This window comes from Giraffa tippelskirchi, chromosome 6 (assembly GCF_054371585.1).
Source record: "Giraffa tippelskirchi isolate mGirTip1 chromosome 6, T2T-mGirTip1v1.2.pri, whole genome shotgun sequence".
In the NCBI taxonomy this organism is placed as follows: Eukaryota; Metazoa; Chordata; class Mammalia; order Artiodactyla; family Giraffidae; genus Giraffa; species Giraffa tippelskirchi.
Window position 1 is genome coordinate 172,005,204 of NC_137280.1, and position 12,550 is coordinate 172,017,753.

A 12,550-nucleotide genomic window follows, 5' to 3' on the forward strand; every position below is an offset into this window, starting at 1 on the left:
AGTGACTTTCACTTCACTTAAGCCTGCTCTAAAATATAGTCTCCTGCACCCTACCCCCCAAAAAAAGGCTAGAAAAGTTTGAGAGAGGTTTTCAGGGATTGTTAATCTGATCCAGATCATCTTGGTGGAGTTCAGTGAGCTCAGCTCAAAGCTGTCAGTATCTTCACTCCTATAATTTGTTGAAGAAAAATTGCACCGGACAGGTTAAACTGGCACGGGAGATTTTATTCAAGGCTATTGTGATTGTGCTTATTGCAGTAGGGGAGAGACTGAATTCAATTCTGCTAAAACAAAAGGTGGGAAAGCTTTTAAGGATTGGGGTGAATTAATGGAAAAGCCCTGGAGGACATTGGTAAATGTGACGAGACCATCCGTGCTAATTATTGCGTATCAGAGTTCAGCTTCTGCCTTCTCACAGAGACTTGGAGATGGGGCACTATCTTTCTTGATGATCACATCTTGAAAGGATGTGTCCCAGGGCCTAGAGGAAGACTTTCTTGGGTTTCAGCACAAGAGAAGATTTAGTTTCCAAAGGGGTGGAGAAAAGCTTACTACTGAAACTTTTCTGAAGTAAACACTCTTAAGAAAAGAAAGATCGGACACATAGTCAGGAAGACCCCTAACTGTTCAAGCTGAGGAGAAAGTTAAGGCTGTCTTGGCCTGTTTCTGCTCCTTTAGAGGTAGATTTTTGTCTGTATTCACACATGAGTTTTACAGTTGTCTAGATGAGTTATGTAATTCTTATAAGGGCTTCCCTGATAGCTCAGTTGGTAAAGAATCCACCTGCAATGCAGGAAACCCTGGTTCGATTCTTGGGTCAGGAAGATAGAGAAGGGATAGGCTTATAACCATCATTTTGCAGTAAAGAATGGGATACTCAGGGAAGTAAGTGTTTATCCAGAGTCCTAAAATAAGGACTTCAAGGGAGTAACGTTTAAATTTTTGGCTCTTAGACAATTAGACTTGTTCTCCCGTTTAGTTACTTCTTTTAAATAGCAACTAATATTTGGGTTATATTTACAGTTTCTGTATCACTTTCATGTAGATTATGCCGTTTGCATTTCATACCACGGAAAAACTGGAAAGACTGTTTTCAGTTATAAATAAGGTAACTGAAACTCTGAGAAATTAAATGACTTTCCAAATAATGAGATTGGATCTCAAATCTCATTTCAAATAATAAGATCCAATCTCCTGGTCACAATAACTAATTAATTAAACATGTATTTAGACAAATACACAATATATGTTCAGATTCTGTGTCAAGAGCTAGGGATTGAAAAGGAAGCAAGATCTCTGTCCTCATGGAGCTTGCAGCCGAATGACAAAAAGAAGAAAGAAGCGTAAGAGTGAGATAAAAAGGGAGCAGTGATGACACTGAGAGGAACTGTAGCCCATCAGGGTGGGTGGTTTTTGCTTTGGATGAGGTGTTTGGGAAAGGCTGCTCTTAGCAGTAGACATTTGAGCTCAGTGCTGGCATAATATAGCTTCTCAGGTGGTGCTAGTGGTGAAGAATCTGCCCGCCAGTGCACGAGATGGGTTGGAAAGATCCCCTGGAGAAGGGAAAGGCTACCCACTCCAGTATTCTGGCCTGGAGAATTCCATGGACTGTATAGTCCATGGGGTCTCAAAGAGTCTGACATGACTGAGCAACTTTCACTTTCATGTGCATACATACATATATATATATATATATATATATATATATATATATATGTCGTGTTCATTACTTTTTACCATTTCAGCATCCCCTGGGGATAGAGTATACCCTCCGTGGATGAGGGCGGACTCCTCTGTAGGTAAAGCTGATGTTGAAGAGGGGCGTTGGAGTCAGACCCCTCAAGGTTTCTGAGCCGTTAGAGGGGGCTGAGATTTTACTCGACAACCTATAAAAATTCCCTGTAGTATTTTCAGCTGGAAGCCATAAGATGTGACTTACCTACACCTTCTGGCCTTTTTCTTCCTACTGTTTGATATTCATAATTAGGAATTGCTTCTGTGGCCTGCTACCGTCCATCTTCTACCTATGAAAATAGGTGAAGGGAGAGAGGAGATGGGCTTGGTTAGGAAATCTGGGACTGAAGCTCTCCCACTCATGGTTATGTGGAAACACTCCTTCAGAACACTCGGGGATGTGATACAGCATCAGTATGGACAGATGTCTGTGTCCCGCCAACAGGGGAGAACTGCATGGGATGTAAGCATTACTGGTGCCTTGCTATCCAAAGTTGTTGGCATGTTGCCCTGCAAATTCCTTTCTTTTTGAAGAGATCATATTTATTATTAGTGTGTCAAGATAGTATATCAAGACCAAATTACAAGTGAAAACAGCCAACATCCTGCACAGGAGATTCAGGAGGAAAGTGGCAATTCTTTTTTTGAGTCTGAGCACATGGAGCCTTAGATTTAAATTTAATATGTACTTGGGGAAGAATGTGATGAATATATTGAAAGTTAATGGGGATAAAAAAATAAAAGGTGTATGACCCACAGTATTAAAAATGGATTTTTAAAGCATTTTTTCAGCAATTTGTATCATAGATTTTATAATCCCCTTAACATCTTGAAAATAGAACTTTCACAGAGATTGAGTGACTTTCAAGTCAAGCAAATTAGTCGATGAAAGGCGATCATACAAGACTATTTTTCCTGATGGGAAAGGCTGAGATGAATAAAGACCCTTAAGATCAAAACACTAAAAAGATTAAGCCAATTGAGTTGCAATCAGCATACTTTTCTGTAGACAGAAGAGTATTTTCAGCAGTGTTCAATGAGATTAAAAAAAATGATATCTGAATGATGAAGTGACTATGCAACTATTACAATATGGGAAGGAAAGCTGATGGCACTTCTCTCCCTTGTTATTTGCAGCACTTCCTTCTGTACGGTTGGTGGTCCTGTTACAGGCAGGAGGGCCCACTCAGCATCTGCAGTATTAGATATTTCCTACTTGTAAAGTAACATCTGGGGAGGAGTGACGGTGAATGCACTGAGAGCCCCACGTGTCACAGGATGAAGCTCACGTGAGTACACGCGCGGACACGCTTTTTCCTGGGAGTAAACAGTCTTTTCCCTTTCTCCCTAGACTCTGATAGAGTATATTCTCATGAACATCTAGAGTTCTGTCCTTGCTTCACAAACCCTGCTTCTAGGTTGTCTGTTTGGTAGATGCTCACAGAATCTTCATCCTGCCAGACGCATGCAGCTGTTTTTGTTTGATTGTCAACTATGAAATGTACCTCCTGACCCTTGCCTACGAGCGTAGCTTTGGCAGAATTGTTAAGAAGGGAGAGAAGGTGATTCTGTGATGTAGCAACATTTTAATTGATACAGTTCATTTCCTGCTCATGTAGGTCTTGAAACTTTGCCAGGGAGTCTTCCCTATGGAAGTCTTGGGCATTTATTCTCTAGAAGTTCTTGGTGATCTGGTATATTCGTTTGACACTGTTTCTCTTTGGTGTGATTTTATGTTTATAAATTACTGTACTTTTCCCTTTGTAATGAGGCACAGGACCAGTTACTAGGGAAGAAAGGAGAATAATTCATGGGGAAACAGAAATAAGACAAAACTTTCTTGTTTCCTTGGAGCACTGGGATCCACTGCCATGATGTGGAAGCATTTTGTGAATTTGCAAAAATCTTCAAGACTAACTGTAGTTTACCATGTTCATTTGTTAATAATGATTTTTGGCAATTTCAAATGCTTGAGGCTTAGCTTAGCATGCACTTCTGGATTTTTAAAATTAAGTCGTATATATCAGTCTAATGGACTGATGGAACTTTTATGACTTGTTTTAAGATTTAGGAGAAGGAAAGAGTACTTTATCCTTTTATTTGGTAGTCATTTTCTTGATGGAGACTGAGGTGAATACAAGGGAAATGTTTACTACTAGGGTATTTTGAATATTTTTGAACTTCTTTGTAATACTGGGCTTTGAAGAGTTAGATTCCACTGTAAGAGTTAGATCTTGACATTTTCGTTATCCAGTGTAAAAATAAACTTTATGAAATAAGGAAAAGTTAAGATTTTATGTTGTTTTAGAAGGAATGTTTGCATTTTTCACTTAATTTTATCTGCTGGTAATTTGGTTACTAAAAGGTCCATAAATTCTCCTTTTATAAACTGGAAAATTATATTGCCAGTGAGTCTTCTCTGTGGAAGTCTTGGGCATTTATTCTCTAGAAGTTCTTGGTAATCTGGTATATTCATTTGAATATATGAATATATATGAAATATATATATATATATATATATGAAATAATATGAAAATTATGGGATGATTTACTGAGGGCAATACATGTGGAACAACATCCAAAGGTTTTATAATCTCTACTTCTTCAGTGAGAAATATGGTTTAACATCCTCCACCTGGATAATTTTGTTTCCTCAGACGTGTCTCATCTTGTTTCCACTCTCACTGTTTTCCTCTGGGATTCATTTAGAACCTCCCTGACTTGTCTCTTCATCTCTGTTCTCAAATAGCACCACCCGGCTCACTGTGCATTTCAGTAGAAAGCCTGCTGCATTTTGGTAAAGACTTGGCACTGAGTCTGGTTTTTGCAAATAACATTGTGATTATGGTGAATTACTTTGCTAATAATCTTTCCTCTACATGTCTCAGAGAGTTTTGTGATGGGGACAGGAGGTAAAATACACTGAGGTGTGTATATGTGGTACTTTTTAAGGATAAAGTGCCATGTAAAAGTAAAAGCATCATTTTTCCTGAAGGACAGAATATATTATGTCATCCCCCTCCATTTTTTTTTGGCTGTACCACAAGGCATGCAGGATTTTAGTTCCCCAGCCAGGGATCGAACGTGTGACCCCTGAGATGGAGGCACAGAGTCTTAACCACTGGACCACCAGGGAAACCTCATGTCATTCCCTTACTCCAAAAAAAAAATTCATTCATTCCCTATTACTTAAATAATCGATTTAAAGTTTCCTATAATTCAAGGACTCCAATCTCCCACCTTAATATGGTCCTCACTTACCTTTCTGATCCTGTTTCCCCTCTCTCTTGACTCCAGTGACGTTTTCCAAATTCTGAGGTTTATGCGTGTCCCTCCCCATTTGAGTATCAAAGGAACTGTTTCACTTATGGTCTTTCATGGCACCGTTCTTCTACATGTGGAAGCAATTTCGCATAGATTTGAAAACCAGTATCCGTTTTTCTTTGTTTCTTCACTTTCTACCTTATTTACAGACGGGCCTTATCTCCTGTACTGTACATTCCTGAATGGGTTCTTCTTATCCCCAAATGCCTACAACTTCCCATTGCACATTCTAGCTGCTCTATAAATACTGGAATAACTATAAAAAAAAAAGCCTGTTGTTTTTCATTAAAAAAAAAATCTTTTCTAACTTCACTGCGGTATAACTGACAAGATTTGAAGATACCTAATATTGACAGTGGCTTCCCAGGTGGCGCATGGTAAAGAATCTGCCTGCCAGTGCAGGTGATGCAGGGGATGGGAGTCTGGTCCCTAGGTCAGGGGGATCCCCTGGAGTAGGAAATGGCAACCCACCCCAGTGTTCTTGCCTAGAAAATGCCATGGACAGAGGAGCCTGGCGGGCTACAGCCCATAGCTTTGGGGTCAGTCATAACCGAGTGACTGAGCAGGCAGCACAGTTTGATGTACTTTTCCTCTTTGTGAAGATCCCTACCGTTGATTTAGTTAACGCATCTGCCACCTGACGTATTTACCCTTTTGTGTGTATGTGTGAGAAATTTTAAGTTCTGTTATGAAATTCCAGATGCGTAATGCAGAACTGCCAACCACAGTCATCATGCCTTACATGAGATCCTTGCATCTTTTGTTACAATTGAAAGCTTGTACCTCTCAAGCAACAGCCCCCTGTTTCCCCGTCCTCAACCCCTGACCCTGTCATCTCTTAACTGAAGGTTTGTTCCCCTGTAGCAGGACCCTTCTAGAAATCTTCTCCCATTGCCTCTCTTCCCCAGCCCCTGGCAATTACTCTTTTACTTTCTTTCTAGGAGTTTGACTTTGCTGTTTTTTAAGATTCTACATACAAGTGATATCATGCAGTAGTTGTCTTGGTCTCGCTTATTTCACCTAGCATAATGCCCTCTGTTTTTATCTGTAATGTCATAAATGGTAGGATTTCCTTTTTTAAACGTTGGATAATATTCTTGTGTGTGTGTGTGTGTGTGTGTGTGTGTGTGTGTGTAAAAACCTTTTCTTGATCCATTCATCTGTTGACAAAAATTTAGTCGGTGTCCATACCTTGGCTATTTGAGGAAGGCTGCAGTGAGCATGGGAATACAGATATCTCTGCAAGATAATTTTTTCATTTCCTTTGGGTATATACCCAGAAGTGGTATTGCTGGATCTTGTAGTTCTATTTTTAATTTTTTGAGGAAGCTACTTACTATTTTCCATAGTGATTGTACTAATAGTTTCCATTCCTATTGGCTGTGTACCAGAGTTCCCTTTTCTCTACATGCTTGCCAACATTATCTCTCATCTTTTTTTATACCAGCTATCCCAACAGGTATCAGGTTATATCTCATTGTGGTTTTAACTTGTGTTTCCGGGATGATAACTGATGTTGAGCTCCCTTTCATGTACCTATTGTCATTTGTATGTCTTCTTTGGAAAAATGTTTATTCAGTTTCTTTGTCCACTTGTTGTTAATAATTTGGTTTATTTGCTTCTTCTGCTGTTGGGTTGAGTGAGTTACTTCCGTGCTTTGTGTATTAACCCCTTACCAGATACATGGTTTGCAAATAATTCTACCATTTCATAGGTTGCCTTTTCATTTTGTTAATGCCTTCCTTTGCTGAGCAGAGCTTTTTAGTTTGATTTAGTCCAACTTTTTTATTTTTGCTTTTGTTTCCTTTGTTTTTAGTGTCAAAAAAAGAAAATCTTGCCCAGACCAGTGTCCACGTAGCTGACCCATATGCTTTCTTCTAGGAGTTCTATGGTCTCCTGTCTTACGTTCAGATCTTTAATCTCCTTGGAGTTGATTTTTACGCATAGTGTAAAGATAGGGGTTCAGTTTCATTCGTTTGTATGCGGTAACCCAGTTTTCCCATCGTCGTGTATTTAAGAGACTGTCTTCTTCCTATTGTATATGTTCGGCTTCTTTGTCATAAATTAAGTGACCATAAATGTGTGGGTTTGTTTCTGGGTTCTGTATTCTGTTCCTTTGGTTTACATGTCTGTTTTTATGCCAGTACCATAGTTTTGATTATAGTAGTTTTGTAATATAGTTTGAAGTCAAGCAGTGTGATGTCTCCAGTTTTGTTTCTTGTTGTTTTTTTTTTTCCTGTCTCAAGATTGCTTTGACTCTTAGGGTCCTTTTGATTTCTTACAGATTTTAGGATTGTTTTGTCTATTTCGGTGAAAAATGTCATTATAATTTTGATAGGGCTTTCTTTGAATATGTAGGGCACCTTGGATAATATGGACATTTTAACAATATTGGTTCTTTTAATCCATGAGCATGGAATGTCTTTCCATTTATTTGTGTCTTCTTCAATTTGTTTCATCAGTGTCTTTCACTTTTCAGTGTATAGATCTTTCACTTTCTTGGTTAAATGTATTCCTACATATTTTACTCTTTTTGATGCTATAGTATTGGATTGTTTTCTTAATTTCTCTTTCTGAAAGAGAAATTTATTTTCTCATATCCTTGAGTTCTTTTTAAGAGGTTTTTGTGCTTTATAGGTCCTAAAAATATTTTTGTAACTATGGTAACAGTGGCAAGTATGTACAGATAGCAAAAATATACAAATTTGATTAGATGTCAATCTTCTTTTTTTTTTTTTATTGAAAGTTAAGTACTGAGCAAATCCTTCATTTAAAACTGTTCTTTCTTTCTGTGAGGATATTTTCCAATGAAGGTTATCAATTTCCTCTGACAATCCCCTCAAGTTAGTAATTTGTCTTGCTTGGGCTTTGACTGTCAGGGACAAGGTGCTGGAATGTTGGCGATGAGAGGTGAAGAATAAGAGAGGCATATCTCGCTTGTTATTGGTTTTATCCCTTGGCCATATTAGAAATAATGTGTATGTGTTTGTAGGAGTGGAGATGAAATTGTCCTAGGAAAAGTGGGCAAAGGACGGATCTTTACAACTTAATTGGGAAAATTTTACACTTCATTTGATCTTTCTGACAGTTCAGAGTATTTAATAGCCATCATATCGTTTGTGTGTTTGGTGGGACATGATATTCTCTTATTTCATTAAAAGAATCTAATATGATATAGAAGTGTTCTGCCATTCCTAAAAGATGATAAAGATGGAGGGAAGAGTCAGATTCATTAAATGGAACATTTTCTACAAGTTCAGTCTGTATTTTTTGTATGTGGGTTTTTCAGTTACTGTAGTTGTATAATAAAACATCCTGAAACTTAATAGCACACAACATCATTTATTATATTCACAGTTTTGTGGGCTTTTCTCTGGTCCACAGTGTCTATGGCCTAAGCTAGAAAGTTTGAAGGCTGGAGCTTGATTATTTGAAGGTCTTTTTGGGTGTCTCTCTCTGCCTCTGTGGTCTTGCTATGTGGACTTGCCAAATTTCGGGCAAGACCCCAGGGTAACTGATGTCTTACAAATTGGCAGAGTGCTGCCCCCAATGCTCATGCCCAGAAACAGACAGAAAGCCAGTGAAAGCCACACTGCCTGTTTTGACCTAGCCTTGGAAGTCACACGGCATCTCTCCTCGAGTTGTTCATCAAGGTGATCACAGTGTCTGATTCAGTTTCAGTAGGAGGGAAAATAGACCACGCCTTTTGGTGGGAGAGAGGCAAGGATCTGAGAGGGTAAGTGGGACCAGAAATTTTATCATGACCATTTTTGGAAAATCCTGAAGTGTGCATGTCCTAAAGTTTCAACTTAAACTCTGGTTTAGGAATAAAATTTAACATAAATTACAGTGTTAAGTCATGGGTTGAGAATCTAAGTCTATTTCAGATACTACTATTCTAGCTTTATTGTTACTTTTTGAAGGAACTTGAATTTAAATTTTTTTTTCTTGGTGAGTTGCCCCAGGATTGCTCATATGCTTGAGAGCAAAAAACAAAATTAAATGGACATACTTAAACAAGTATATGCTCCTGGAATAATTTCCCCAAAAGTAAGGACCACTTTGAAATAATTAGAATTTCAAATTGTGTGAAATGGTTTCATTTTGCTGACCTGCTTCAGCAGATGCTAACCAGGCTTAGGAGGACTGTTCTAATTTCAGCATATGATATCCAGAAATGTGAGCATGGAAGACATCGTGACCTTGAGGGGTGGAATAACGCCCTTTCAAGCAGAGCCTTTTATTTCTAAAATGTGTTCTACTTCCAACAGGCCTGACTCATTAGTGCCTGTCCCCTTTCCATGTTGTTCTGGATGGCCAAAGCATCATTACCGAGAACCTCTCCTTTGTGCAGGGCACACTTCTGCCCTAACTGCTTTGCATAGAGATGAGTGCTTTTTTAAGGTTGAAGGCTTTGGATCAGACAAAGACTGCTATTGAGCTAATCAGAGCATGTGTGGGAGGGTAAAGGGGTCAATGTTTGTCTCAGAACAGAAACTTTTCTCTTTACCTTTTTTCCTTTTCAAGTAGGGATCTATTCTACAAACCTGAACATTTGCTTATTGTTGTTTTGCTTTATTCCCCTCTGCATGTTTGCTTCCTCTTTCACACAAATACCTCTTAAACACACATGTGCATGCATGCACACTCACACACGCATTAATTTTAAGAAATAATAAATCAGTATCTTTATGATATGGGCTCTCTTTTAGAAAATGATTTATTTTGCATTGTTGTAAATACTGCAATCATTTGATATATTTATGTTAACCCACTCTAAATTTATACTTTACAGAGCTGAAAGCAGAGAATACATAATTTGTCGTGCAACTTTATGTTTCTGGAATAGTCATGCTTCTAAAATATGTCATAATTTATTAGAGCATAGTGATAGGCTCCTTTTTAACAGACTTTACTGATAGGTTGATGGCTTAAGCTTATACTTTAAGTGCCATTTTATTATCCACTATAGTTGTTTTTGTGATTTTGATTTAACTTATTATATTTTTGCCTTGAGATAATTCATGCAAAAAATTCCATTCAGGAAAGCAGACTATAAACCTGTATAATTCTTTATCTGTTTTTTTTTTTTATATAGATGAAGCGAACTAAAGTGCAAATGAGTCAATACTATAAATTTAATTTTTTTGCAATCTTCTGTTTCTCTTAATGTTTATTTCCTTTCAGAATCTAAGGCTCTAAAGACATAGGCATCCTTTCTCTGAGTGCTTTGAAATTTCTTCTGAAGTCTAGGCTATATCAAACATTTAGTTGTTTGCTATGAAATTTAGGTGACTTAATAATTTTTTATATTCAACAGTAATATCAACAAAATGTTAACTATCTACTCTGAACCTAAAATGCTAACATATATATGAAAAACAGGTGATTTCTATTTTATTATATATATAGTAAAACTTTGCTTCAAAAAATAATTTTTAACTGGCAGATTCCAAACCACATCTTCTTCGTAAAAAGTCTGTTTTTTCTTTTTTTCCCATACTTTCTTGTCAGTTCTGTTGGTCAGAATTAAGTCATAAAATTTAGAATAATAGTATTTTTATTGTGACTTCTGCTTAGTTCAGTTCAGTTCAGTCACTCAGTCATGTCCTACTCTTTGTGACCCCATGGACTGCAGCACCCCAGGCCTCCCTGTCCATCACCAACTCCTGGAGCTTACTCAAACTCATGTCCATAAAGTCGTGATGCCATCCAACCATCTCAACCTCTGTTGTCCCCTTCTCCTCCTGCCTTCAATCTTTCCCAGCATCAGAGTCTTTTCAAATGAGTCAGTCCTTCAGATTAGGTGGCCAAAGTTTTGGAGTTTCAGCTTCAACATCAGTCCTTCCAATGAATATTCAGGACTGATCTCCTTTAGGATGGACGGGTTGGATCTCCTTGCAGTCCAGGGGACTCTCATGAGTCTTCTCCAACACCACAGTTCAAAAGCATCAATTCTTTGGTGCTCAGCTTTCTTTATAGTCCAACTCTCACATCCATACATGACTGCTGGAAAAACCATAGCCTTGACTAGACAGACCTTTGTTGACAAAGTAATATCTCTGCTTTTTAATATGCTGTCTAGGTTGGTCATAGATTTTCTTCCAAGGAGTAAGCGTCTTCTAATTTCATGGCTGCAGTCACCATCTGCAGTGATTTTTGGAGCCCCCAAAATAAAGTCTGTGATTGTTTCCATTGTTTCCCCATCTATTTACCATGAAGTGATGAGACTGGATGCCATGATCTTAGTTTTCTGAATGTTGAGTTTTAAGCCAGGTTTTTTACTCTCCTCTTTCACTTTCATCAAGAGACTTTTTAGTTCTTCTCCTTCTGCCATAAAAGTGGCGTTGCTTTCTGCCATAATGGTGCTGTCAAGACTTCTGCTTAACTAGAGATAAAATTATGTATAAGTCTGGACAAATTTTAAGAAGACATTCCCTTGAAAGTTGAAAAAGGCTTGAACTTGTGTTTGGATAGCTGTTCAGTACTGTTATGGTTTTCATTTGGTTCAGTTTTGTCATCGCTGCTAGAAACTATCATCTACATTCTTTGCCTCACTGGCCATGCTGTAGTGAAAAAGGCCTTTGAGAAGAGTAAATTACACATCAGAAATTTATGATATAAGCAAAATCAAGGAGGAATTTAATGGTTGCTTTAACATTGATAGCAAACCAGTTGTAAGCCATGTGTTTCCTGCTTCTTCCATCCTCTGCCTTTACTGATCCATTTGCATCTCACATGGGTCCTGTCCTCCCACTCTCACTACTCAGTTGTCAAAACCCCACTCAACGCTGAAGACCTAATTCAAATGCAGCTTTGTTTCCAAAGGTTTCCCTAATACCTCTCCTGCTCCTCCAAATGAAGGAACAGTCTTCTATTTTCTGTTTCCCTGTAACACTTTGCTTGACCCTTATAGCACAATTGTTAAGTTATAGTTGATTACTTGTTCATTGCTTCCAAAGTATCTTATCTGTCTTTTAAGAATAGCCCTAGTAGCCTCCATGGTGATTGCAGCCATGAAATTAAAAGACGCTTGCTCCTTGGAAGGAAAGTTATGACCAAACTAGAGAGCATATTAAAAAGCAGAGACATTACTTTGTGAACAAAGGTCCGTCTAGTCAAGGGTATGTCTTTTCCAGTGGTCATGTATGGATGTGAGAGTTGGACTGTAAAGAAAACTGAGCACCGAAGAATAGATGTTTTTGAACTGTGGTGTTGGAGAAGACTCTTGAGAGTTGCTTGGATTGCAAGGAGATCCAACCTGTCCATCCTAAAGGAGATCAGTCCTGGGTGTTCATTGGAAGGACTGATATTGAAGCTGAAACTCCAATATTTTGGCCACCTGATGCGAAGAGCTGACTCGTTGGAAAAGACCCTGACGTTGGGAAAGACTGAAGGCAGGAGGAGAAGGGGACGACAGAGGATGAGATGGTTGGATGGCATCACTGACTCAATGGGCATGAGTTTGAGTAAACTTGGGGAGTTGGTGATG

At 38.3% G+C, this 12,550-nt stretch overlaps 1 long non-coding RNA gene across 1 annotated transcript in view; it reads left to right on the forward strand.

Moving 5' to 3' along the window:
• Positions 1–12,550, forward strand: part of LOC145511090 (uncharacterized) — a 704,343-nt gene that overhangs the window by 202,657 nt on the left and 489,136 nt on the right. The window contains exon 4 of the long non-coding RNA XR_014057492.1: positions 2,872–3,023. This is a non-coding gene — a long non-coding RNA (uncharacterized LOC145511090). The remainder of the gene's footprint in view (positions 1–2,871; positions 3,024–12,550) is intronic.